General features: G+C 45.6%; 1 long non-coding RNA gene and 1 other non-coding gene across 2 annotated transcripts in view; one reads left to right on the forward strand and one right to left on the reverse strand.

The window, feature by feature from the left end:
• Nucleotides 1-27,404, forward strand: part of LOC125940069 (uncharacterized) — a 62,310-nt gene that overhangs the window by 32,973 nt on the left and 1,933 nt on the right. The window contains exons 7-10 of the long non-coding RNA XR_007463314.1: nt 1,140-1,248; nt 11,821-11,994; nt 19,037-19,178; nt 23,727-23,861. This is a non-coding gene — a long non-coding RNA (uncharacterized LOC125940069). The remainder of the gene's footprint in view (nt 1-1,139; nt 1,249-11,820; nt 11,995-19,036; nt 19,179-23,726; nt 23,862-27,404) is intronic.
• Nucleotides 7,207-7,398, reverse strand: LOC119465454 (U2 spliceosomal RNA). Its single transcript, XR_005194880.1, has one exon. It is a non-coding gene; the product is annotated as a U2 spliceosomal RNA (small nuclear RNA).

The raw sequence follows: 27,404 nt of genomic DNA on the forward strand, positions 1-27,404 counted from the left end.
AACGCCCATGTATTTCATCCCGCATTTTCGGAAATAATATCTCGAAACTTGTGTCATCCTGGAAATTCATTTCAAGTGAATGCTTCTTGCAAACTCATTGGCTACAATTGGCTACAGCTGTGGACGGGTACAGGTGTAGCCACTTACTGCTACAGCTGTAGCCAACTGTAGCACGGCTACAGCTGTGGACGAAGACGACGCATAAGTGCATGTTCGTATAAATGCATGTTCTGCAAGCGTGGCGTATAGCCTAGTGGTTACGACGCCCGCCTTGGAAACGTGATTACACGGGTTTGAATCCCGCCTCGAAAAGAAAGTTATCTTTGTTTAGTTTCTTAATAGTTTCTTGGTACGAACCACAAATTACGGCTGGCTTAAACAGCTTCGCTGTTAAAATCCGGGCGAGAAATATGGCGGCGATATTACGGCAGTACTGCGACTGCACGATAAACACAAGCACGTCGATGTTGACGAGAGTATGTCCAGTTCGCACGTTTCAAGTGGCAAAAATACTTTCATAAATAATAACACTCATATATACTACTTTTAGAGCATTTGGTTTGATTTTGTCCTTGCAATCGTGAGTACGAGCACACTGTGAAAGGGAGGGCACGCTCCCCCTGTTTCCGCTTCTATTGCTCAAAGGCCATCGGGGTTTTGACAGAATGTAGGGTGCTCCGTTCACTCGATAGACTATTGACTCGGCGGCCTTCAAAACTGCCCTTGTATCAGCTTGAACATGACCTCTGAGTCAACAGACTCTCAGTTCGAAGGCCTTCCAAACGCCCGCGTGACCCGGGTATAAGGCGCTCAAGTGCTCGCAAATAGGTGCAGGTTATATGTCGTCGTGCATTTAGACAATACGCAGATCAAATATGCTCTCGATGTCACTGCATCGACGGTATTCGAACGTGGCTCGCGTGCCTATGCTAAAAAACGTTGCCACGCAAAGATCAGCAATGTCTTTTTTTATCTGGTAAAAGAGCAACACAGTCACTACATTCAATATAGGTCTTTTGTAGTTGGAGTTCTTAGAAAAGAGTGATTTCTTTCTCTTGTTCTGTTTGCGTGTTCCTTCTTTGCCCAAACAGAGATACTAATCTTGTGAATTGTTGTTCCATCAAAATTTCTCCTTGCAGGTATGGCATATACTGGTTGCGCCTGCAGCGACCTTGGTGGTGCCTTAATATATGTCGATTCAAACACAATGAGCAGCGCAGCGACTCTTACCCACGAAATACTTCATCTGTAAGTATGCCGCATCCTCAGGAATACCTGTACTGCACATTCAAAATGGTATTCTTTCCGTCTTTTATCATTTATTAGGAAACAATATAGAGTGGGGCAGTTTCAGCATGAAGAATTGCAATTTTTTGTGTGCTAACGTGAAAAAATCGCTGCATTTTCTCGGCAGACATATTGCATAGACGTTTTAATATCAGTGTATTAGTTAGAATTGCAAGTACACTTACCTTACCCTCCTGAAATGCATGCACTTTTCTTTCGTAATTTCTATTTCAGTTTTAACGCGATATTTCTCTGATCTTAAATGCAGCTGGAGCATAGTTTATAGTTGAAAAGTTGACGTACCTCCACGTCGCATGTGTTCGGTTGGTATATTGTTCATTCAATATTTTCCCCACCCCTTTACCTTTTCTATGTATATGCAAGAACTCATAACAGAATTTTTATTGGTTTTACGATAAAGTAAGTAACAAGTGCCCAATATTTCCCAAAAGCATAATGGGTAAATTATGCTCCGTGAGAACTTGTACGCTCTCTCTTTTGTCTATATGTGCATTATTTACAGTAGTTATACCAATCTAATAAAGTGTCACGACTAAAGAAGTTACGCTGAAAGGAAATTGCTGCAGGCTATTTCCAACATTATTGCCTTTTGAAGTGCTTTGTACATGCCTATTCTAACGTTTATGCAATAGGCGCATACTTCTTGAATGAAAGGGAGAGGTCATACGGGAAAAGCAGGGAGGTTGACTTATTGAAAACCTAGTAAACAGCGCGGCCCAGTACCGCCAAAGCATAGCACATAAGAAAAGATACCTGAATTCGATCACAAAATGTATGGCGTCACAAAACATACCATGTGACTGCAAGCATGCAATGGTGAGCTTCATGGCCAACCGCTTTGCTGTCAAATAACTTTGCTCGCGCTCGCTTTTTGGTGCTTCCACTGTGCAAGTAGATTTAATATTTTACTGCGCTTTCTTATAAGGCCGAATGCGGACGATGTCTGCTATATCACGCACGAACACACTAGCAGCGCCAATCATATAGGCAAAAAGCTCCCGCTCTTGTTTGAAGTCGAAGAAGAACCCCAAAATTATTTGTGAATTGTCTACTAAAATTTGAAAACAACCTCGTGTAGCCTTCGTGAAAGAGTCAATTTTTCACCATGCACCATTTTTCAGACAACCGTTTTATGAGATTACATTTCTAAACAGTGGCATTGGAATATACGAATAAATATAAAATCATTTTTTGTTGAACATTAAAAGTTGACAACACAAAAGTAAAAACTAAACCTCAAACTCTCTTTGTACTGATTCACTGCTGGCCCGAGAATGTGTGGCTGAGAGGACACAGATGCAGGTGGTGCTGTGGCGTATATGCAAGTCACTACAGCATCAGCTAAGCAACGGCATTCAAATCTTATCCCCCTACTACGCTCATTGAAATATAAATTTGCTTTACTAACAGTATAACACCGGGTCCTTTCCCCTTAGGGGCGTCCGCGCAAGCAGGCGTTTGGTGAGTTGCGCCACCACGTACCTGAGCACACCGGGGTTGGACCCTCCACGCGTATCATTGCGTGGCTTAGCCGTGTCTGGGGAAAGGGGGATCTTGGAAGTTGAGGTAATGCCGGGTGTTTATACCTTTAAGGCCCCCCGGTGGAGGCAACACACCTCTTTGGCCTCTGCTTCACATAGACGGCACTCCCGGACTGACCCACCCGGGGGAAATCGTTGGTCGCCTTTTCCTGTCCCCCTCTGCGATCTTCTCTTCTCATTTTTTTCTGTGTTCACTGTCCTGTCACCTCTTCTCTTCTGTTACTTCCTCACTTTTCATAGGCGGCTTGGGTTAACCTTGTTTAGATGCCATCTCTTGGGTTTATATATATCGCTATAACGGCAATGTACGGCTGGCGCGTGTAGCCTAACACGTTAATTGCTGCAGCGTCCACTTGTTGGACTCCGTGGTGGGTGGCTGTCATGGCTGCCGAAGTACACCAAACTGTCATGGGAACGCCCACTTTTCCTAGGCTTCTTGATCGTCTCTCTCAGATGAGGGGACGCACCGATGAGACTTTGAACTTGTTCACCCGACTTAAAGTCATTTTTTTCACGATTTCAAGTAGTGCATAGCGGAAGAACAGAAAAACTAGCAAGAACCATATACCCATTTGTAGTTGCGAAAAGCTTGACCAACACGCTAGGCCCAGGCTACAAGATCACCAAAATGCCAGGCGGGGACCTTGTGCTTGAGCTACGTGATAAAGACCAATACAATACACTCAGTAAACTTGTTACTTTTGGTGATGTCCCAGTTACCATTTCACCGTATCGGTCCATGAACACTACGGGGGGTAGTACCTGAAGCAGTCCTCATCGACCTATTTGAAACCGAATTGTTGGAAGGATGGAAGGAGCCAAATGTCACGAATGTGCAGCGCATTGTTATGAGCCCGGACAACAAAGAAATTCCCACGAAACACCTGATACCTTCGAATTAAGCATTCTGCCACAAAGCACTGAAACAGGCTACACAAAGATAGCCGTAACACCTTACATCACAAATCCTAGGCGATGCTACCAATGCCAAAGATTCGGCGATGGCTCGCAGAGCTGCCGTGGTCGACTCACCTGTGCTAACTGTGGAATACAAGGTCATGCCTCAGACAATTGCGAAGCCGCACCTCACTGCGTTACGATGGTGAGCATCCAGCGTAATCCCGGTCTTGTCCAAGCTGGAAAAAAGAAAAGGAAATTATAACACTGAAAGTCCGTGAAAACATACCGTTCAGGGAAGAACGCAAAATGTGCGCACCATTCCACACGACCAGTTACGCTGATGCTGCGCGTCAAGGGGCAGCGTCGAATCGGCTACTGCCACCTGCCCAGCCCGCGCGCAGTGAGCTGTCGCTTGTGGCTCCTGCCACCGGGGTGGAAGAAGCGAAGTCTACTCCACCCAACCAGCAAACAGGCCCAGTTACCCTAGGGTTGCCGGCACCACAACAGCCCTCGATGGCAGCCTACGCTACGCGTAGCGAACCCATAGGACCTGCCATCAGCTCCCACGGTGGGTGCAGTCAAGGCTGCCTCACTGCTCCAGCCCCTGCTGGTGCTCGCAACAGCAGGCGCCGCTCAGGAAGAGAATGAAAAAAAAATTGATTGAAAAGAATTAATTCTTAGGCACAAATACATGTCATATACAATTATGAACACCATTTGAGCGGTCTCAATGCCAATACCAGCGTGCGAAGTAGTAAGAATGACCCTGGCGAGCAATATCACCAGCAGTTTCCAACGGCGCGACCTTGATGCGGCCCAATCCACTTATATCGCAACGCCGCCACAGTATTTTTCCACGTCGGGCGCTTCACTGCAAAGCATGCGTTGCCTCAACCGTTCGTCCCACTCAAACGTATTCTAGTACACTATCACCGAAGCGCAGCCACGACCGGTCGTAAGTGCAGCGCATGGATGGAGTAAATGGAGAAAGCTTCTCGTTCCGCCATGGTCCAGCGTAATGCGCTGCTGCTGGGCGGCCGGTTGAGAACATGCGTGCAATCATGGATGGACGCAGTGCCATATTTCAGCCGCGTGATGAATTATCTTATCTTACCAGTCATCCTTTTACCAATTCGCCTTTGAAGAATCAGCAAGTCGCGAATACGCTTGCACCGCGCTGAAAGCACTATTTACATTGATTTAGGTAAGGAATACAATGGTATCCTTTGGTTTGAGGCGACTTCGGTCTTTCTGGACTTTTACATTCTGTTCAAACAGCGCAAAATACGACGGAAGAAAATGGAATTACACATGAGTAGCACAGCTAGCTTCCAGCTGCGCCGGGGTAACAGGTTTTTCAGAGTCCGAGACACGTGACGATAACTCGCTGCATGTTACATGCACACCGCCAGAAAGTCCGAGTCCCGGCCCGGGCCCCCATCAAAATACCCGAGCCCGGCCCAGGCGCGGGTCAAAAAAGCACATGCCGTGCCCGAGCCCAGCCCGAGCCCGTAATAAAACTACCCTACCTGGCCGGGCCAGGCCCGTGGGCCGGGCTTTCGGGTGAGCCCGAGCCTGTGCAGTGATCTAGCACATGCCCCTGTGAACTAGCGAATGTATGGTGGTGAAGGTATCGAGGATGGTATGACTTGGTAGTGCTTAGCCTAGCCCAAATACGGGATCAATACCTGGCGATAGCCAATTGATAGCCAGGCCCGGGCTTTCGGGTGAGCCCGAGCCTGTGCAGTGCTCTAGCACGTACCCCTGTGAACTAGCGAATGCATGGTGGTGAAGGTATCGAGGATGGTATGACTTGGTAGTGCTTAGCCTAGCCTAAATACGGGATCAATACCTTGCGATAGCCAATTGATAGTCAATCAACAGCTAATAAATAATCGATCAATAATCAATAAATTACGGAAAATTCTGTGGATGTATGACTTGGTAGGGCTTACCCTAGCCTAAATACCTTGTCAATACATTGCGATAGCCAATCGATAGCCAATAAATAGCTAATCGATAATCGACAAATTATCAATAAATTCCGGAAAATGCTGGGGATTACTTGGTACTACTTCATCATCATCATCATCAGCTTATTTTATGTCCACTGCAGGACGAAGGCCTCTCCCTGCGATCTCCAATTACCCCTGTCTTGCGCTAGCGTATTCCAACTTGCGCCTGCAAATTTCCTCACTTCATCATCCCATCTGGTTTTCTGCCGACCTCGACTGCGCTTCCCTTCTCTTGGTATCCATCCTGTAACCCGAATGGTCCACCAGTTATCTATCCTACGCAATACATGGCCTGCCCAGCTCGATTTCTTCCGCTTAATGTCAACTAGAATATCGGCTATCCCCGTTTGTTCTCTGATCCACACCGCTCTCTTCCTGTCTCTTAAGGTTAGTCCTAAGATTTTTCGTTCCATCGCTCTTTGTGCGGTCCTTAACTTGTTCGCGAGCTTCTTTGTTAACCTCCAAGTTTCAGCCTCATATGTTAGCACCGGTAGAATGCAATGATTGTACACTTTTCTTTTCAATGACAGTCGTAAGCTCCCAGATAGGATTTGGCAATGCCTGCCGTATGCACTCCAACCCAATTTTATTCTTCCGTAAATTTCTTTCTCGTGATCAGGGTCCCCTGTGAGTAATTGACCTAGATAAACGTACTCCTTTACAGACTCTAGAGGCTGACTGGCGATCCTGAATTCTTGTTCCCTTGCCAGGCTATTGAACATTATCTTTGTCTTCTGCATATTAATCTTCAACCCCACTCTTACACTTTCTCGGTTTAGGTCCTCAATCATTTGCTGTAATTCGTCTTCATTGTTGCTGAACAGGACAATGTCATCAGTAAATCGGAGGTTGCTGAGATATTCACCGTTGATCCTCTCTCCTAAGCTTTCCCAGTCTAAGAGCTTGAATACTTCTTCTAGACATGCAGTGAATAGAATTGGAGAGATTGTGTCTCCTTGCCTGACCCCTTTCTTGATAGGTAACTTTCTACTTTTCATGTGGAGAACTAAGGTAGCTGTGGAATCCTTGTAGATGTTTGCTAAGATATTCACGTATGCCTCTTGTACTCCGTGATTACGTAATGCCTCTATAACTGCTTTGCCTATGACTGGTACTACTTAGCCAACCCCAAATACGTGGCCAATACCATGCGATAGCCAATCCATAGCCAATAAATAGGTAAGCGACAAATGAATAATAATCAATAAATTTCTGAAAATGCTGAGGATGACTTGGTAGTGCTAGGGGCCGATCAGCTCCACTGTTTCTTTAGCCTAGCACCACTAGTACAAGCTACCCTCCTTTTTTGACTATGTCCAACATGCCGCAAATGTTTGCAGTTTTTGGAGTTTTTTCCAGTTTTTTTTCTCTAGCACAGTATTCACATATTTACAAACATTTTTACCGCAGAAGCTGTATATGGCTAGTTTCCAGCGGGTCGATGTCCGTAGGCCAAAATTCCCGAAGACAGTGCAATAACGGGCCGACCCGCGGCGGAGGTGAAGCAGGCTTCAACCACTCCGCCAACTTGTAAAAATAAGTTTCATATCTTGGGTCCAAACTCTAAATGCGAGCCGTATCAGATATTAAACTGATAACAACAGATACAACACTTTGACCCGCGTCGGCCCTGTCTACGTTCCTTACTTCCGGCTACACTCCTACCTATTAACAATTACTTTTCTACTCCTATTCACGCCTAAATTCAGTCTCATGTGATACATTATGACCACCTTGAATGAACGTAGATCAGAAAAATGCCAATGTATCTCTACAACTATAAGTACTAATTCGTTCATTGCATGCCACATAGACTGTCTTATTAAAAAAGAACAACATTTGCGTACAAAACTGTTTGCAAAATTGTGTAGGAACTGCGGAGAATTGAGGGCACGCCACGAAGTCGCCTGTAGGAAAAGAAAACTTCTTGTTGAGTGCAGTAATATCAATAAAAATTGTCGCAGTTTCGCTCGAAAGGCGAAGCGTCGATTGCGATAGCAAATTAGTAGAGAGCTATTCGGAGTAGGGATAGTAGTTTTATCGGCTGCATAAACTTGGACACATTGGCTTACTAACTTAAATAACAATCGTGGTGTCAGCACGCACAAGCAAACATGAATAGATCACACTGAATGACCGCAGCCAACGACTGTCAAAACGCTGGCAGCAAGCGCAGGTTCGCGCGGTCTGTCGCTTCAACGGAAACTGAGCGGCGAATGCACAGCGCATACAAAGGGCAGAGCCATGTGGAGATAAGAGACGGTCCGGGCGACCGCCGGGCAAACTGCAGAGAAGAAGTTGTTGGCAGAGGAGAAGCTAGCCCCCCCCCCCCCCCCCCTATCCCCCCTCTTCCCATTTCTAGTTTTCGCGTGGGAGATTGAGTGGCAAGTAACGCCTTTGGTGACGGAGCACAGCGCCGCCCCGCCTCGCTCCCTGCCATACCCCCTCGGCTTTTCGCGCGACGGTCGCGTTTGCTTTCCACCGTGTGTTCGCTCTCCGTGATAGCGCGCGGGGGAGTTCGCCCTGCGTGATAGCGTGCGTCCCCAGCGCGCTAAAGATCGGCGCGCGGCGACGATTTTATTGCCTTGGAATCTATACGGAACCTCACGGCGACGGCGACGACGACGGCGACGCCGACGGCAGAAATCCGGTTGAAGTGTCCATATAATTGCTCCCGCAATAAAAAGTAGCCACTGTCGCTAAGACAACGTTTTCGGGAAAGTCGTATTACGATGGCAAAATTAGTACTTGTTTATTTATGTCTTCTCTGCTAGGTAGGAAAGTGACGTGCTCGTGACATATTCAAAGGTTCTTTGGTCAGAAAGCTGAATGTTACACAGCGAAATTCAGTTTTGAGCAGATGTAACAAATTAATGTTCCATTATACGGCTGTGAGAGCTGCAACAGGCAGTGAAGGAATTATTTGTCTAGCAGCGCGTACCTATATAAGCAGATATTACCTTAATCGTGCGATATAGTGCAAAGCTTTGTTGGTATTGGTATTCATAAGTCTTTTGGGGGTTTCATCAAAATACAGGGTTTTTATGGCACTGGAAAAGACTTTTCAGCACTGAGATATGAACTGACTAACAACGGGAAGATCTCTGTAATCATAGGTTCGCATGGCCACGCCGCTACATGCGGCTTACCTCACATGTTCGGATCATGATGCACAATCCGCACCGCATTACTTTGCAGGCGCAGGAAGGTTTCCTTGTGTCCTGTGTGGCCACATTCGCGAGCTGTGCTTCTTGATGTCTAGGGTCGTGATGGCCAGCCGCTAGGTAAACGCTACAGCTATGCTGCCACTTTCTATTTTAAATAAGGTGCACTCTCCATCAGAGTAAGGCGCCGTAAGTTCCACATGCAGTTGTTCCGCAGTGTTTTTTTTTCCGCACATTGATAAATATGTAGTGATTCCGATAAAAATAGAATGCGGTTAAAACAAACAGCAAAAAACAAGTTATAGCGTTATTTGAATATATCGCAACGAACGTTTACACCGTAGGCCTCCATATTATTACGCAAAATTTAAAGCATTGCTCAAGTTTTCTTGTAAACAGATATAATCCTATATAGATGATTTTATAAGCACATGGTATCACTCCAGATATTACTTTGAAAGGAACACCTGATTTTTTATTGCGACACAGTGACAGATAACTTGAGTATCCCAAGGAATTTCAACCAGACTATCAACCCGTAGGTAATATTTCAGGGCATTTATCGGGAATTGTTGCGCTTACCTGACGCGTAGGTTATGATGCAATGCTGCATGTGTGTCCGAGGCGGTTTCCGCGAACTGGAAGTGTGCCCTTCTCGCTGGCTTTTCACGGTCATTATTGTGCAAAGTAGAGGCCCGCGCTGCTCCACGGGCTCACCTTGACGCCCGTTTGTCTCAGCCTCTACCTGAGTATGACGAAGGGCTTCGTGTTCCATCAAATGTTTCAGCACTGAACTCTTTATGAATACGCCCCTTCCAAGCGACAAGAATGCAGACGTAAACGTTCTGCTTGGCCCTGCCGCAGCGCTGCACGAAGAGCGAGAGCCCTAAAATTTAGCGCGGATTCTCACGTGACTATCTCATGTTGGGTCGATACGCTTGGCTTCAATCGCGTTAAGCGATGCTCACTCCTATTTTTTTTTTCTTCCTCCCTGCACAAATGCCTCTATGCAACACGCACTTCCTGCAACTTCTGCAACTTCATCGAGTATGGCACGTGACTTCTATAACGCTCTGATGCGAAACTCGCAAAGCCACCTGTTCAAGTGCATTGGGCAGCAAACAAGAAAGTCAAGGAAAAAAATTAGGCAGGGACAATTAAGACTGGTTACGTGCGGGCATGCGAAAACATTTTACCGTTTGTAGACCTCGAAACGTCATGACCGCGCTCATGACGTAGTCATGAACGCAGGCACTAGGCACACCTTGAGAAGCCAGAACCGTGGAGTCGCCGTGCTCGTCTCACACCCCGGAGGCCCAGATTCGAATGCCTACCTGACCTACATGTACTATATTTTCAGGACCAATAATTTACTTTGTTTACTGGAACCTCCCTGAGCAATGTGACGTCAATTATAACAATATTTGATGTATTTTTACTATTTGCGGCGTCGGTCATTTTTGGTACTATCTTTCGGTCACGCCAACTGATTTTCGCCTAATGAGGCATATAATGTTTTCTCTATAATACGAAGAGACAGAAGAGACGTCGCGTGTGGACGCTAGATGAGAGGATAAGCGATATCTCTATTGCCAGTGACAGTGACCGCGTGGCGGCATAGAAACCAGGGAATTAAATTTTTCTTCTACGTATTCCTATGAAGCACCAATTTGCAATTATGTACTTCGGAAAAGAAGCTCTCTAAACGCCATTTAACAACTCACAGTGTATAACCAAAGTTTCAATGCGGCCTGGAGAGAGACCACTAAGGAAAAACTCTGATTTATTTCAGAGATATAAAGCTCTTGAGGACTGAACGTCCTATAAAAGAATTTGGTAGCAAAGCAAAACAAGTGAAAGTAGATTGGATGTGGTGCATTGTGATATTAATATTGATCATTACGCAACAAAATACTGTTTGTCTACGGAGAACCGTAGACTGCTGAGCTATTATCGACTTTATAGAAATTAAGCAGCCTGTCTTATCAATTTTATGACATGTAAACATGGTGAGTTCCCAAATAGTTGTTTGCTGTGCTTAAATTGAGACAACGCATTCGTTGGCTACCAAAACATGACACACCCTTCATAAATTACTGTAAATTACTAAGCAGAAGTTATCAGCTCCATGCGTTTTCTCAAAGAATAGTATTTTCAAGGATGAGCCGCACGAGTACTGCTTAGTAATTGTGAGCAATTAGTTGCACGCGCTCTTTTCCTCAAAGACTCCAATAAATTTCGATGTTCCCTATATTAGAGCGCAGTTCTTATGCGCCCTTTTCCGCGGAGAGCGTTGGCGCTCTGCCTCGGCGTAACCGAGCGGACTAACACAGCGGAGGATGAAAGCGAACGTGGAACGCAGCGGGTGTTGAGAGACGCGAGAAGAAAAGCGAAGAGGAGGGCGCAGCGGAACCATGAGGAGGAAAGCGGTGGAGAGTATGGCGAAAGAGTGAGAAGAAAAGCATAGTGCGGCGACGATGGCTCTGAGATGGCGCCACAGTAGCGCGCGTCGTATGGGAGGTCTGTCGGTGGTGGCGGCTGGGAATCGCGCCCACGCGTCACCTACGCGCTGGCTCTCGCGATTTCCCGATTGGCAGGCAGTCGCGCCACACTTCGCTCCGTTTGCAACGCGCCGCATGAGACAGATTGTGCACGCCAGCCAATATATCGCGCAATGAATACACGTATTGAGCTACGCTCAAATTTTGCATTAGGGAATATTTTAATCGCCGGTGAATTTTCGCAAAAAGCCACAAATATTCTGTACTTTTGTATTGCGAATTGAGAACATTAGAGAAATGACAGGGGCTGTGAAATTGTTTTCAAAGTTTTTGAAAATCACACAACCTGGTTGAGTATTAATTTTGACAGCCTCACTTTCACATTTTTCAGCGTAGGCTCAGTACATGATACAAAAGCCGCACCCGCTTACCTTAAAGATAGCCCTGGGGCACAAAGTTGTCCGAATGATCGAACATTTATTATGGCAGAATACTTTAAGCCAGAGCAAGAATCCTTCCTCCGATTGTCTACTTGCACCCGCGATCAAGTTAAGGCTTTTATAAGGTAAGTTGCTTTAGTTTTGTCCGTATGCTACACATGCACTGAAATAGACACAATGCAAGTGAACACAAATTCGAGGCTCTGTGAAAACAAGAAAATATCTTGCTTGGATCTCATATTGCGACCAGTGCGTGTTACTACAACTTACAAATTTAATAACCTATCGTTAAGAAACGAAGGATATATCAGTTTTGATTTTGCAAGTCTGCTTACACCTTTGCACTTATATTTTGCTCAAGTGTACTGCGCAACACCATCGAGGCAGTAAATGTAAACTATTGTGTAAAAGCCTAGATACCAAACCCTGATGGACGTTTCAATGTCCACTTTATGTTTACGGTTGACAAAGTTACCGAGGTCAACAAACTCAAGGTAAGTGTGGTGATTGGTAGCTTTGCCAACCCCTCCTACATGTGTAGTAACGAACACACAGCACAATCCTGATCTCTTTCTACGTAAAAAAAATTTAAAAAAATATCACTGCAACTTGGAGGTTTGGCTGGCACACTTGTTCAAGTCAACAGAATGACGGCAAGGCATTAACGTTCGGCGCAAACCCAAACTTCATTTAAGCAATTTGCCTAAAGTGACAAAAGAGAAAATGAAAAAAAAAATTGCGGATTACACGTACTGCGGCGATTGTTATAGGTGAAGATTTTAGTGCTGTTTGCGTTGGTTGACGATAACTGGCAGTGATGTTGACGGCGAATGTTTCGGTTCCTGAGCTCGTAGTTCAATACGAGAGTGGTGAGTTGATGCTAAACGCTGCATTACGTGAACCAGTAGTGTTTGTCAGCGCAGTACATAGAACACACAGCCAAATGTGTCTTCTTGAGGTGTTGTTGTGTGGTATTTTTACACCCTTGTAGAAGGATAATACTGCGATTGCCTTAGAGCCCCCCGTGGTAGCGTGGTAACAATGCTAAATTTTTAATAAATTTAAAATAAATTTTAATAAATAAAGCAGCAGCAGCAGCAGCAGCAGCAGCTGCTGCTGCTGCTGCTGCAAAGCACGTAACTGAATCGTCACCGAGTCAAATCAGCGCGTACAGCGCGTCGTAATTGCAGCCTCCGCGATCAACTTCAGAAACATTTTCAGAGCTAATTGCGGAGGCCACGCTCCGCTGCACCTAGGTGGCGTTGGTAGTGCTTCTTGATGCCAGCGTCCCTTCGAATGCTGGCATCGAGGCGTCGTAGTGCTGAGACCACCGAAGCGTTCACTGTCGGTGCGCGTTAGTGTCATATTGCAGAACTTCTCTTTTCTGCTCGTAGGCGGCGGCACCGCCCCGAGCAAGAGCGCGGGTACACGGAGGAGTGTTAGATATATAAGGCGCGTCTGTGTAGCTCTCTGCAAATGCGTTTGTGGCGCAATGGGTTAAACGCTCGGCGATCTATCGTCGCGGACCGAGAGGTCGTGGGTTCGATTTCCAAATTTTGCATGTTTGTGGAACTTTTTCTTCTGGTTTCTTTCTTTGTATTATGTTCTATGACGTATTTCCGTGACGGAAATACGTCAGTGAAGTCTTGGTGGACCCCGGCATAAAACACTTTCGTGTTAAAATATGCCAGCAGCTTTCTTGCAATGACTGCCAACGTTATTGCAATTAGCATTCAAACAATGAAGCGTGCACTGCATTGTTGCGCGTAGTTTTATTTAGACCCAGTAAAGGCTCTTTTGTGATTTCCATTGTTTCTGCTCTATGGGACTTCTGGAAGCCTGCTGCGGAAAAGCGCAGTTATTTATTGTTGCTCGGAAAGCTTGGGATTGGCGTTTTCCTTTATCCTGGTCTCACTGAACCGAACGACGGAACGGCTGCAAAGAGGGGGTAAAGGAACGGCTAGCGGTATGTAGCCGATGACCCTTGCTTGACGAGCGAAGCACAATAGGATAATAATTGATGGTCAGCGGCGGGTGACTATCGCGGTGACGGTACAGAACGCCGAAACCCGTGTTCATCATGCACTGCTCGCATTGTGCTCAGTGTGACCGTTGTGGGAAAATCGTTGTGGGGAAAGCCCATTGACTGTTGGGAACCGCTTTCAGAACCAGTGTTTACTTGACAAGTATACGCGAGCATGAAGTGTCGCATTGACAGCTTTCATTGACTTATGGCCCGCAATTATTAAGCTACTTCGCTATCGAGGTTTTCCAAAAGGTGTGCAGAGATACGAGCGGGGAAGGGGTCATAGCAAAGGTCAATCACCTTAGCTTTCAGGTGCTGGCTGTTTATTAGCATTTTATTGTGCCAATTGGGTTGGACTCTGGGGCTTTACGCGGGAGTACGATTGCTATGCATTTGTAATCCTCCCCTTGGTGCGTTCTTTTTTATGCTGTTTTTAGGGAGAGGAGATTACACCGTAAAAGGTGGTAAAGGATAGGGGACTTGGACCAAGCGCAGTGCTGGAATAGCCGGCGGGGTGTACACACGACGATCCTAGTACACGATTAGTTATTGGTGCGAGGGCGGACCACTCTCATAGCCACTCGGTGGTGATTGGGCGGTAAATGTTCGCGGTGTAGCACCGAAGGGTAGAAAACCTGGCCCCGCTGCCCCGACCAAGCGTGCTGCACACAACTTGTGGTGTTATGCGCCATCGGCTCTGCTGATATAGGGTCACCTTATGTGCCTTATGTGTACAAGTTCCACCTTGCATCACAATGTGAATTTCTTCTAAATAGTTCTTGTAAGTACGTAGTGCCTTCAAGCTTCATATGCGTCTGCTTCAATCTATCGGCAGCCTCCAGTGAACCCGTCGCTGCTATCCATAGCAGCAGTACTTCTCAGTTGTGAAGAACGTCTCTGGCTGTGCGTCTCGGACGCCCAAGTGGAGAAGTGATACAAGAAGAATTTGCAACTTACTGGGACATACACTATCACTGCGATTGGCCTAATTTGCTTTGACACTCGCTTGCCTGGGTCGGCCACAACCATGACGGCATGAAGACGAGGGTACTGCAACACAATGAAGACGGTGGAACAAAGAAGAAGGAGTGACATCGACGGAAGCACGAATGCAGTTGGACGACGACGGGAGGACGCCAATGGGAGGACACACCATAAACACCATAAGGACAATTGCTTGTCGAGGAGTGTATGGCAACGATGGCATGATGACGGTGGCTCTACCATGACGGCACGAGGAGAATCGGATAAGAAAATTGCAGTTACGACGATGAAATTACCACGGTGGCATCACGACGATGGCACGACAACCAAATATTGCCAACCACTGTATGACGACACAGAATTCCGATAGCATGTGGGGAGTGCGAAAACCATGGTCTGAGCATTAGGTGCACATTTGAAAACCACAGGTAAGCAAAATTAAGGTGACTCGATAGCAGCACTGTCGTTCAGGGCGAAGACACCCTTTGAAACAGTCTGTGACGCCTTTCGAAATATCCGACGCCTTTTATTGGTTCTCTGGCGCGGTCGAGAAATGCTGCTGCTGCTTCCAGGGCGCTCTTCTTCAACGTGTTTTGACTAGCTTTCTGTGTACGTGAGTGCGTGCCTATTTGTGTGTGCGCGTGGTTGTGCATATGCCTGTGTTAGTGTCTGTGGGCATGTGCGTGTGTATGGGCGTGGGTGCGCATGTGCAGCCTCTCGCGCAAGCGAGTGGCGGTAACGAGAGGCGCACTGCCGCTCGTTAGCTTACTGCTTCGTTCGTCGTGGGATAGCGAGAGAAAAGGCGCGTGCTCTGGGGCAACCGAGTTAGGGAAAAAGGGGGGAGAAAGCAGGGCGGGGGGGTGCTGTTGCTCACGTGATTGTTCGTTCATTCTATTCGCTTACATTCACATTCGTCATCGATGGTTTTTACATGATTTTATCTTAAAGCTTTCTTTTTCATAACAAGTGAAAGCTTTGATAACTGAATTATTTTCGTTTCTTGATGTATTTACCATTCCAATTAACCGCTGTCCATGTCTGGTATTCCTACTGTTGTAAACAAAGATGGCGTCACTCGGGTACAGAAAATATGAGAGACTTTTTGTAAGCTGGTTTGAATTGAGTTATGAGGAGCAAATGAAGACAATGGTGTGCTCCAATCAGGGGAGTTTTCAAATCAAGAAATACTCTATACACACCTGATAAAGGTTGAAGGCATTCTATTTGAATTTCTTCTATTTTAAAGAAATGGTATGGATGCGCTGAGCAGGCTCATCTGAAAATACATACACAAATATTCAGAGCCCTTCCCCTCGGTGAAGATGGTCGAACAGCGAAGCTGTGTTAGTTACACCGAGTGTTACATGTGCATGTGTTGCACGTGATGCAACTGTGTAAACACAAGTAAACACAGATCTACAACACGAACTTGCATTACATTCAAACGTTGCGTGGAGAGAAGAGGCAGCTACTTCCGACGCTACTCGACGAGTGTCGAGGTCTCTGCTCCAAACCTGCCTAGCCGCCGCCAGAGGCATCCGCTGCAATCACGGACACCGCGCACGTTCGGCGCGAACGCAGGGAAACCCAGACGTCGTCGGCAGCAGCTCTGCGCGGTGCCTCGTTGGTGCTTCTACATATTTGCGAAAAAAACTCCCCTAGCGATGATGTACCTGCGCAGAGCTATGCCTCGCTTCACCTTGCGATAGCTAATCGATAGACAATCAATAGAGAATCGATAATCAATAATTAATTAATAAATTCCGAAAAAATTTTGGGGATGACTTGGTAGTGCTTACCATAGCTCAAATACGTGGCCAATACCTTGGGATAGGCAATCGATAGCCAATCAATAGGTAATCAATAATTGATCAATAATCAAGAAATTTTGATAGAGGCAAAATGCAGAAACGCCGGTGTGCTTGCGTTGGAGTGCACTTTGGAGAACCCCAGTTGGTCAAAATTAATCCGGAGCCGTCCACTACGGCGTGCCTCTTAATCAGAACTGGATTTGGCGCGTAAAACTTCACAAAGAAGAAGAAATTCCGGAAAATGCTATGGATGACTAGGTAATGCTTAACCTAGCCCAAATACCTTGCGACAGCCAATCGACAGACAATCAATAAGTAATCGATAATCGCTCAATAATCAATAAATTTCGGAAAAGCATAGCCCGTAAGGCCATGACCAGCTAGGTGCCGATCAACTCCGCTGTTACTTTAGTGCAAGCTACGCATACTTTTTTTTGCGTGACATATCTCTGTGTGTTTTGGCGTGCTTTTTGTTCTCGTGTAAGTTGCACTGCCCCTTTTTTGGGCGCCAGTAATAGAACGAAAAATGTTAGGCCTAATGTTAAGAGACAGGAAGAGAGCGGTGTGGATAAGAGAACAAACGGGAATAGCCGATATTCTAGCTGACGTTAAGAGTAAAAAATGAAGCTGGGCAGACCATAGAATGCGTAGGATGGATAAGCGGTGGATCATTAGACTTACAGAATGGACACCTACAGAAGGGAAGCGCAGTCGAGGATGGCAGAAAACTAGGTGGGCTGATGAAGTTGGAAAATTTGCAGGCGTAAGTCGGAATCAGCTAGCGCAAGAGAGGGGTAATTGGAGATCGCAGAGAGTGACCTTCGTCCTGCAGTGGACACAAATATAGGCTGATGATGTTGATGATGATGAATGAGAGCAAGCGACGAGCCCGTTCATGGGCCAACTCTCTCTCTCATGCTGGTGGTAGGCAGCCTTTTACTTAGGAGTACGCACTTCTCATGGTCTTCCCATAGTCGCATCGCAGCCCAGCTGCAATGTGCATTCATTATCCGAAAGGGCGCGCCGTACAAAAACACCTTTTCTTATACACATCGCCTATCCTCCTCGCGCCCAGCGCGGCCGCTGATTGGGCGCCGCCTGCCCCCAGCGCGTTCATTCTCATTGGTCGCCTTCTCCAACAGCGCGCCTCTCCTCTGCTGGCCACGTGACCTGCACTCCCCGGGCGCGGCTCTCATCCTCTCCTAGTCGCAGGACATGTGTGACACCGCCGGATGGATAGACGGCGAATGCTCGACTTAAGCTGTGTTTCAATTCTTTCCATCATCGTAGACAGTCTACTTTGACGTCGACGAAAACAGCCAAGACAGCTTGGAGGCCAAATAATGGAACGCGTTTCGAGCCGTCTGGAAGACGCTTCTGCGACGTGACGCCACCTCACGGCGACAAAAAGAAAGTTGAGAAAAGCACTCATTAGTTCTGTATTTTAATTGTTTTCGCCGGCGAACCTATGAAAAACATGATGTGACTTACATTTAGGGTACAGAAAAGCGTGTCTACGTTTTTGTGTGCGCAGACAGCCTTCCCGTCGAGTTTCTACGTCTTGCTCAGTCGCCATCTTGTTTAGACAGCAAAGTAGCCTGCATCGTTCTTGACTTAGATGCTGTCTTCGCGATATCTTCTTTGACATCTTCGTGAGAATTGGAACAAGGCTTAAGATGGCCGCCGTCCGCTTAGCTGTCTATTTAGCCGTCTAAGGCGAGTGCGTAGAACAGCTTCGCTGTTAAGATACCATGGGCTGAACAATCTGGTAAAACCTAAACTGAAGGCCCCGTGAAACCTTCGGGACTACTTGGCGTAGTACCCACACAGAAGCTCCACGCACATAGATTTGGCTGTTCTGGCATAGGAAGTTGTCGGCTAGCATCGCTCAGGCCAAGGCTCAATATTTATCAGCATAACTTCATACATAAAATATTGTTTAAAAGAATTTTGCACTTTTAGAAATTGTGAATATGCCATAAAATACCTCGGCAACCCAGTAATAAGCAAGGTCACTACAATGTGCATAGATTCATTAAAATATTGAAGTTTGATTGAGAGCTCTGAAATTTGAACGTTAATTTAAAAAATGTTCCCAATGATAATGCTTCGTTGGTTTTAGCAAATCCAGTTTTATTTTTTTAATATCCATGGCAACTTATAGAGAGGGCTTAGTACATATGCCATAAGATAAAACAAACTCCAATAAATACTAATAACTTTGCTTTCGTCTACAAGATTGTTAAGGTGACGATTGCCTCAAAATATTATCAATTTGGTTAGGATTTTATAATCGTTTTTTTTCTTGAAAGCGGTCTTACTATTGACAAAGCAGTTTTCTTTCAGAAGCTCACGGGGTCAATGTCTTTTAAATAAGCGGCCGCGATGGTGGCCACCGCTGTCTGAAGCAATCCTGCGAAAGCCCATCGTGGACCCAGATAGGTATTGCAAATACCTCTACCGTAATTCTAGTGTGGACCACCTGTCGGTAAGTTGCACATATATTTACCTTGCTGCAATCTAAGTTGTTCATTTGTGTTAGGCACTCAAATATACGAATAAAATTTACAGCTCAAAAATAAATTACTCCTTATACTGTCAGCAAAATTCTGAAGAATATTTATACGAAAACGTAATAATAAACAGCAAGAATACTGCCCGTAGGTCGCAGTTGCGACAGCTGGAACTAATGAAATGTGCATTTATGATACTTATGAAGCCCTCAAATATTGCTTGGTCCGCTAAACCATAAGGTTTAGCGGTCTAATTCTAATTTAGCGCACGAGGTTTAGCGGCCTAATTCTAAAAAGAAATACAAAGCGTTTTATTGATTTGATCTTTTTGGCTTTCTGGCCTAGCTTCAGCCTATGGAAGTTTGTCATCAACCTGCATGTTCTGAAAAATTTTAACGCATTATTTCGGCGAACAAAACAATGCACCTTCACTATATTAACTTCTTTTGGCAAAGGCAACATGATTTACTGAAAGATTCTTGTGCGAAAGGCTCCTAATGGAACTTCCACACGACAGGCTTTTTAACTGCGTTTATACACGTGCATTTTAGAAAGCAGTTTAAATGTATTTCATTCAATTCTTTTTCTAAAGGTGTGATGCCTTAACATATGATAACATGCGTGGCTCGAATCCCTTCTAACCAAAAACAATGCCTCTTTCTGAATGATGTCAGTGGTGTGCGGTGTACAATGTACTTGAAGCGAACGACGTGCGGTGGTCGTAGATACTGACATAACCTAATAACCCGCAATATTAAATGAGTTGTCAAACGCTAGCACGTGCAAAAAATCAGCGGCGGAAACTCCATGCACTTGCCGCGTGGTCGTTGCTGCAGGACAACACGCTCGGCTCAGTGTCTGTCGAGAGCTCCGCTCCGGCCGACACGGCCTTCGGCAAGTTATTAAAGGAATTCTTGGAATATTACGCCGTTAGGGAACATGTTGAAACGCCAAGAGATAGTGAAATACGCAGCAAAGAGCAGAAAAGTACAACCCCCGGGTCCTGGAGGAAGTCATGAAAGACTGACTGCCGCTGTTTTGAATATCGGTTGAAGTGTTGTACGCATGAAACAAAAGCGAGAAACCAAGCTTATAAATGATGAAAATGGTGCTACAATATCGCCGTTGTCTTTTTGACATGAGGGTGTTAGCGGAATGTTTTTTTCTCATTGAAGAGGGCCACATACCCAGTGGTACCCCTTACAAAAATGAGTATTGAAAATTTCCTTTGTTGATTTGTTGAAGCATCATTGATTCAAGTGAAATTCAATGAAACTCCAATACCCAGTGAGCCAGCATGAGGAGATTTTCATAATACTTCCGTTGGGCAATGCTCAATGAGTTTTCTGTTGACAACGTTCCATTGCTTTCTGGTTGCATTTTCTCACATAATGTCCCCACTCGAATCAAGTAAGCCAGGCATCCTTGCACACATTCAGCGTTACGTTCTGATATTCGCTGCCATCATTAAGCCGAAGACTCACGTGTTTGAATTTTGGTGATTACTGTCGCACCTCCTCTAATCACCCGCATATACAATTGCGTATCCAAAAAACAGACCCTGCAAGAAAACGCTGACAGCGTTGTCCATGTTTCCTTCTCTCCGCCCATGTGTAGCCTTGCGCTGGAAGCGCATATTTTAGGACGATGCATCAACTAGCCTAAACTTACGCTTTCCGCTGTCCACGAACTATCCACTGGGCATATCTTATGCAGTAAGTGCGAGATGCTTAGCCGGTGAAGGCACTGAAGAATTGCTGGTTCAAGATTCTGTGGGTCGGCCAAAAGTTGTTCAGTGCTATCGCTACGAAATGTCCCTTGCTACTGAGCTTCATTTTGCAAATAGAACAGCGGTGTGGCAAATTGATAACAGTAATAAACATGGCACGTTCGTATCAGAAAAATCAGGGACACAACCTTCTGAATCACGTTTACTAGAATACCATATAACACAAGATCGCGAGGCTGGCTATCCTCAATCTGGCCTAAATTAAAGATAGACATAACTCAGAAGTCAGAATCGCCAGGTGGGGCTTCTGGATTAGCGACAATATGGCAAGGGAAGCGGTCAGGGGCATGCTGTAAATGTAGATATTTGTGCAGGATAGAGAGCATGCACTCTTCCAGGCAGAATAACTTATGGAAAATCACCTTGAGGCTTTTGAGAAAGAATATGACCAGAAACGTTCGCGTTATGCGGCGCGCACACGTTAGAGGATTACCAAGGAACAGTGCAGGAGTAGCGCAGTGCTTCCATCTCCGTGCCGTTTAACTATCTTTATAGATTTCCCAAAGCTAAAAGTGCGTGGTGATCATAATTTGCTTGGACAGAGCGGCCAAGCAGGCACAAGCGAAATTTTCCGATTGCCCAAACCATCACAAACGCTGCCGTTCGATATGGGTGTTCAGAAAAGACCGATACCCAAAGCGAGCATGGACACTTGACGACGCTCAATTTTAGCAGTAACCAGTGATGATGGTCGAAAGGACTAAACAATGTCGAAGTCGAATGCAGTTTGGTGAGCGTGGTTAACATTATGCTGTTTCTCTGTGAAACATAGTTTTAAATGTATGCCAACCATAAAAGCAGCAAAGCGACTTCACACATCGTTCTTACGTAACTGGTGTGTATAATTTTAGAGGTTCTCCGCAATCACTCGTCAATTACGCTCTTGTAATACGGCCGCTTAGGCTTGGCCCTCATGCTGACTGCATTGGTAGACGACGCCGTCAGCTGTCACCATCACAGCCCCACGAACGTCTAACTGACCTTCAACGCGAAATCGGTAAACCGCCATGTGAGAAACAATAATTACGGGTGAAAGCCCCCCCCCCCCCCGCAAGCAATAAAAAAGAGAGACATCGTGTGGACAAGGCGTTGTCGATTCGTGTGAGGGGTTTCTTTTGATATAGTTTCTTTTGATCACTACTTATGGAAGTTCAAAGCGTAAATGTGGAACTTTAATGCTGGTGGCATCTGATTGATTCTCAGCAGGCCGCCACACGCCGACTTCAACCTCCGCATGAAAACCACTGCGAAGTTCACCTTAACAGCTTCGCTGCAAATGTGAATCTCTTTCGGAACATTTTATAAGAAACTACGACAGCACGAGCGCATGCGAAAGAAGCTTCGAACTTCCTTAGAATATAGGTCACCGGAAATCGTTTCAAAGCACGTGCTTTTTCTTGTTTAGGTTGGTTCATCGTAGCGGTGGTCTGCAACAGTAGTATGAATGTGAAAGTATGTAAGCAGCATTGTGATTAGTCTAGCATAAGGCCGGCAGGGCAAAAAATAGCAAGGGGCGTCTGATGCTGAAGGTGGATTTTCAATATTGGGGCAAGAACAATTATTTCATCCAGATAACAAAGATATATTGATCGTTTTGAACCATGCAGATGAATGTCGAGCGTTCATTTGGATGTCTCAGGGATATGGCAGAGGCCAAGGATCCTTAGTCAAAATTGGTGTAGGTTGTCTATAGCATGAAGACAGGCGCACTGCAATGGCTCGGTAGCTATCGCGTTCTCCTGCTCAGTCCGAGTTAAAAGTTTGAATACCGGCCATGGCGTCCATATTTCTATGGGGTCAAAGAGCAAAGAACACTAATGTACCTTTCATACGGTGAACGGCAAGCAATCTGAGGCACTCAGAATATTATAGAGTGCCCCAATCGGGGTGTCTTATAACCAAGTCGTGATTTTTTAATGTAAACCGTTGGTTTTTTTATTCATCTTGATCATCTTTGTTGATGATCATTACATATAAATTGGCAACCGCCACAGAAGTATGTATGTCCATGCATCTCGTACTAGACTCGCGCTGTGCCACGAAAGTAATTACATTTGCTAACCATGATATTTTGTAGCACTGGATGTGCTTGTTGACGCTAGTACAGGCAAATTCCAAGTTAAAGTCTTCAGTGGCACTCAACGTATCTGGCTTTCAAGAGTGTGATAACTTGATATCGGCTGGAGCCTGCAGAGCGGTGGGCATGCTGACAGCCACCGCTTTAGGATTTACTCGACGTACGCTGCACAGCTCCGGGTATTGTATACACAGTACCTTAACAATGAAACTGTCATGCGGAAGTTGACGCACATAATCCAGCACACAATATGCATGAACAAGGGATTTTGATTATTAAACTATAAACATTGCCCTGTAACTAACCAAATTTATGTAGCTGCTGCTTATGGTCCCTGCACAGCTCCTTATCGCACTTTCCATCTCCAATTTATGTGCTACCTGGACGTACCTAAGTGTACCTGGGCAGTTCAGTTCAACAATAATACAAGTAAGAAAAAGGTATAATCTGGGAAGTTGCAGGAGACAATAAAAACATGTGTACGGAATGTGCCACACTGGAGATTATGGGGAGCAGTTTTGACAGCATGGCTTTCAGTAATACCCACCTAAATCTAAGAACACCAGCGCTATTGCTTTGAGAAGATTCATTTAGAGGAGCTAAATTAATCTTGAAAAATTGCATATGTGATTATTAAGGGTTTTTTACGCATTTCAGTATTACAGCGAGGAACACAACATTGCAAAGTGTATTGTGGTTTGCACAACAATTGGTGCGGATGGAGAAAAACAACACAACATGCATGCAGCACCAGACTACACAGATTGTAGCGCCATTGGTGGCGGACACAAGGTAAGATGATGGAGCAACGAAATGAGTATTAGCGAAAATAAGTTACGTTTATCATGCTTTGCAAAATTTACATTTCAATATATATATATATATATATATGTATGTATATGTATATACACATATCGTGGGGGAGTGTTTAAATATAGAACTGTTACTTGTAGTTTGTTCTCTCTTTCTGCTCTCAGCTTGTTAATTTCCCCTGTTATTGGAATACTACAGAGGATTGTTGTGCATTTTACAGCGCAACTCTATATGGCTAGTGCTTCATGCGTTTTTCGTGCCCGTTAACAAAACGCGGCTCGCGGATTTGGTGCAAAATTGCTTCATTCTATGCAAAAGCTTATACATCTCATCACTTGGATATGTATTTTCAGCAGATTAGTAATCAATAGGCGCAAGCTTCAAAATCAGTCGACTGTAAGGTAGATAATAAGGGAATCTCAAAGACTTGCCGCTGTGCGACCCGCGTCGGCCATGTGTACGCTCGCACCACCTTCCTTTTGTCGTCGTTCCAAGAGCTTGCATGTCTAGTTTCCTTCCACTCTCCCGGCGTGGTGGTCCCGTTGCGCGTGCCTAGTTTTCTCCGGCTTCCCGAATTGGCAGTAGTCCTCCACGTGAATCTATTCCAAAGATCAAGACTGCCGATAAAAATAAAAGTGTTTGTGTCTGTCTCTCTCGGGGATGATCCCCGTCACCACCGCTGAAGAGAAATAAAATTTGCTCATACCTGCGATCTAAGTTGAAACTGCTTCGCTGGTAATCAACCTTGAAGGCATTGGAATGGCGCGGGATTTTTTGTCTTTGTAGGTGTTGTATTCTATCCTCATTTGCTTTGGACCGGGAGGTAGGCGAACCCCTGCTTACCTGTTTTTGACTGGTCTTTGGCGACAAAGAAAAAAGGACAAAGAATAACACATGCAAAAAAACACAACACGTGAGTGGCTGCGGTGTGTCACGGACACGCTGCGCTGTCCTGCCCCTCGAAGAAGCTTGAAAAGAAAAATACTTCGTTCTTTGCGCGCATTTATGGTGATATATATATATATATATATATATATATATATATATATATATATATGGAGTGAGAGCAGAGAACGAGGCGAAATAAGTGGGGCCATGTAAACCAGGCGTTCGGAAGTATGGCTGTTCGTGCCGCCGGGAGGCCTCCAGACTTATTAGAGCCCAGCTCTTCGGCGTCGATTTCTAGTTTGAGCGTCGGCGTCTATCAGCGTAACAGCACGAACATGCTCATCCCACTGCTCACTCTATCGTCGTCGTCGTTACACATAACAAACAACTTGCAATTAGGAGGTATGCCGACAAAAACGTTTTTTTTTTAACAACGAAGATTTAAAGCTGGAGGAGAAACGTCTCAAGTCCGCAGAAAACTCCGCGCCGTTGCCTAACACAAGCAAGCCACAGCTGCGCACCACCTGGCCCCACCTCGCCTAGCTACGCATGCGCCGAAGAAGTAGCGATGACGTCACCTCGCGTTGCCTAGTAATCGCCGGCGCAGTTGCGCGCTCGCATCTCCCGACACAGACACGGCTCTGTGGAGCTCCCGCCAGCTATGCGCTACTGCGCATCCTCCGTGACGTCATTGCGGCGTGTCGTCTGCTGCGTGCCGCCCGTATAATGTGCATATCTTTCGCAAGGTGTGCATGCGCTTGGCGTTGGAGTTTGCCGTAGAAGGGGCTGCGCCTATAGTCGTGTCAACTTTCGCTACATATCGAGCGGCCAGCCTCCAACGCGTTCGGCGTCGGCAAGTAACAGCGTTGTTGCCACTGCGCCAACCATGGTTAGCCTGTCTGCGTTTGTGACATGGCAGGAACGCTGTCGCTCGCAGCACCGACGCGTCCAGCGCTAGTAGCGCGAAATATCACGAAAGGGAAGATAGTTTCAAAAATGATCGCTCGAGAATACGTTCCCCTACATGCGTAGTGAAGATAAACCAAGTTAAGCCCTAGCAGCAACCAAGGTAATACCTAGCAGCAGCACCCTGTAAGGCTTGAGGATCGACAGTATCGCTGTGCCTAAGCTTTGCACAACCGAGTGCAAACTTGCCCGAGTTTTTTACACAGCAGGCTCTAGTGTAGGTCAATATGGCAGCTTTCCCATACTTCGCCTCCCTATATGAAGGAGCTGATCGCACTGGCCCACTGCCAGTCGGTGCGGTGACTTCGGTCTGCTATTATTTGTCTCAATATGTCGCCAAATGAAAGCACGTATAAAATTGCGCTCAAATTTCGCATTAGGGAGTATCGTAATCTTTGCACATTTTTCGTGCCTAAAGCTGCGCTCAATCTAGAATGATGACCTCTGAAAGCGCAGTTTAAATCCACGAGCCCCGGTCGTCTTTCCCATTGCGTATCGTGGGCGTTCAATCTTTTCCTGGTGTTGTGGCTTCAGACTAATTATCGCCTATATTCTGCCCTCAACTGTTAACAGCTCAACTGCACGCTATGTGTGGTAGAAGTCTAATAATGGAGCGCTACCACTCCAATAGGCAGATGTATCCCAGGATATGGTAATCGAAATACGAGCCGCCCCTCAGATTTTCAGAGCAGTCATTGATTAGATGATCAACCGTTCACACCGCGCACCTTGACGTCTCGCTAAAGGATGTCAAGGCGACCAACACGACTTTGGTCATCCTTATTGAAGACATGCCTGTGCGACCGAAGAATCCCTATCAGACAAGTAGACCACATGTTTAGGTGCTGATGCAGCTTCCACCTGCATAGCCACTGAAAAGGTCTCACTTTCGCATTTACCGCTAAGAATGGCGGGCAGGTCGTCTCTGATTGATGGTCCGCTGCTGTCCAGGAAGCGCCGTAATTTTTACTCAGTACACAGAAGTTTCGGCAGTGAACGGTATTTTATAGTGATCAGGCGATTCGAGCACATCAGAGAGCCGAGGAGGCACATGGTGGTTCAGCAGCGACTAATATGGATGCGATCGTTCAGGACGAAGAGCTGTTTGTGAAACCATGTGTGAATGTAGCTCCTCCAGCGTATATGCTTGTTTAGACTATTACTATATCCCTCACTATGAAATCAATGACAAAAAATAAAGTGCACCTGTAGAATAAGAGTATTTATTTTTCTGGGGATGTGCTAAAAAGATTTGACTTGTAGATAATATTGTATCCAAACACTTTTAGAGTTAATAGATGAAGAGCTTCTTAAGTGCATTCCAAATGAATCCTGTAAAGATCTGGAGCAGTGTTATTGTGAAAAGGCAGAAAGGCACCAATATCAACTAATCTATTTTGAAAAAGTAGCTGTTGTTTCGTAGTGCTGGCCAACACTGGCCTATTCTTTTGTCATTCTCTTGGTCATACACTGCACGACTACATATTGTCAAAAAAGAATGAACGTAGGTCACTATCCCGTATGCAAAGATTGCTCTTTGAATATAAGTATGCTACAGCCTCTAAATACAGCCAACCTGATTAGAAAAAAATTATTTGTAGAGGCGATCGCTGTGACAAAAGCACAACCACATCGCTTGAGGTAGCAGGGACCAGCACTAATTTAACT

The sequence above is a fragment of the Dermacentor silvarum genome, chromosome 9, assembly GCF_013339745.2.
Source record: "Dermacentor silvarum isolate Dsil-2018 chromosome 9, BIME_Dsil_1.4, whole genome shotgun sequence".
Lineage (NCBI taxonomy): Eukaryota > Metazoa > Arthropoda > Arachnida > Ixodida > Ixodidae > Dermacentor > Dermacentor silvarum.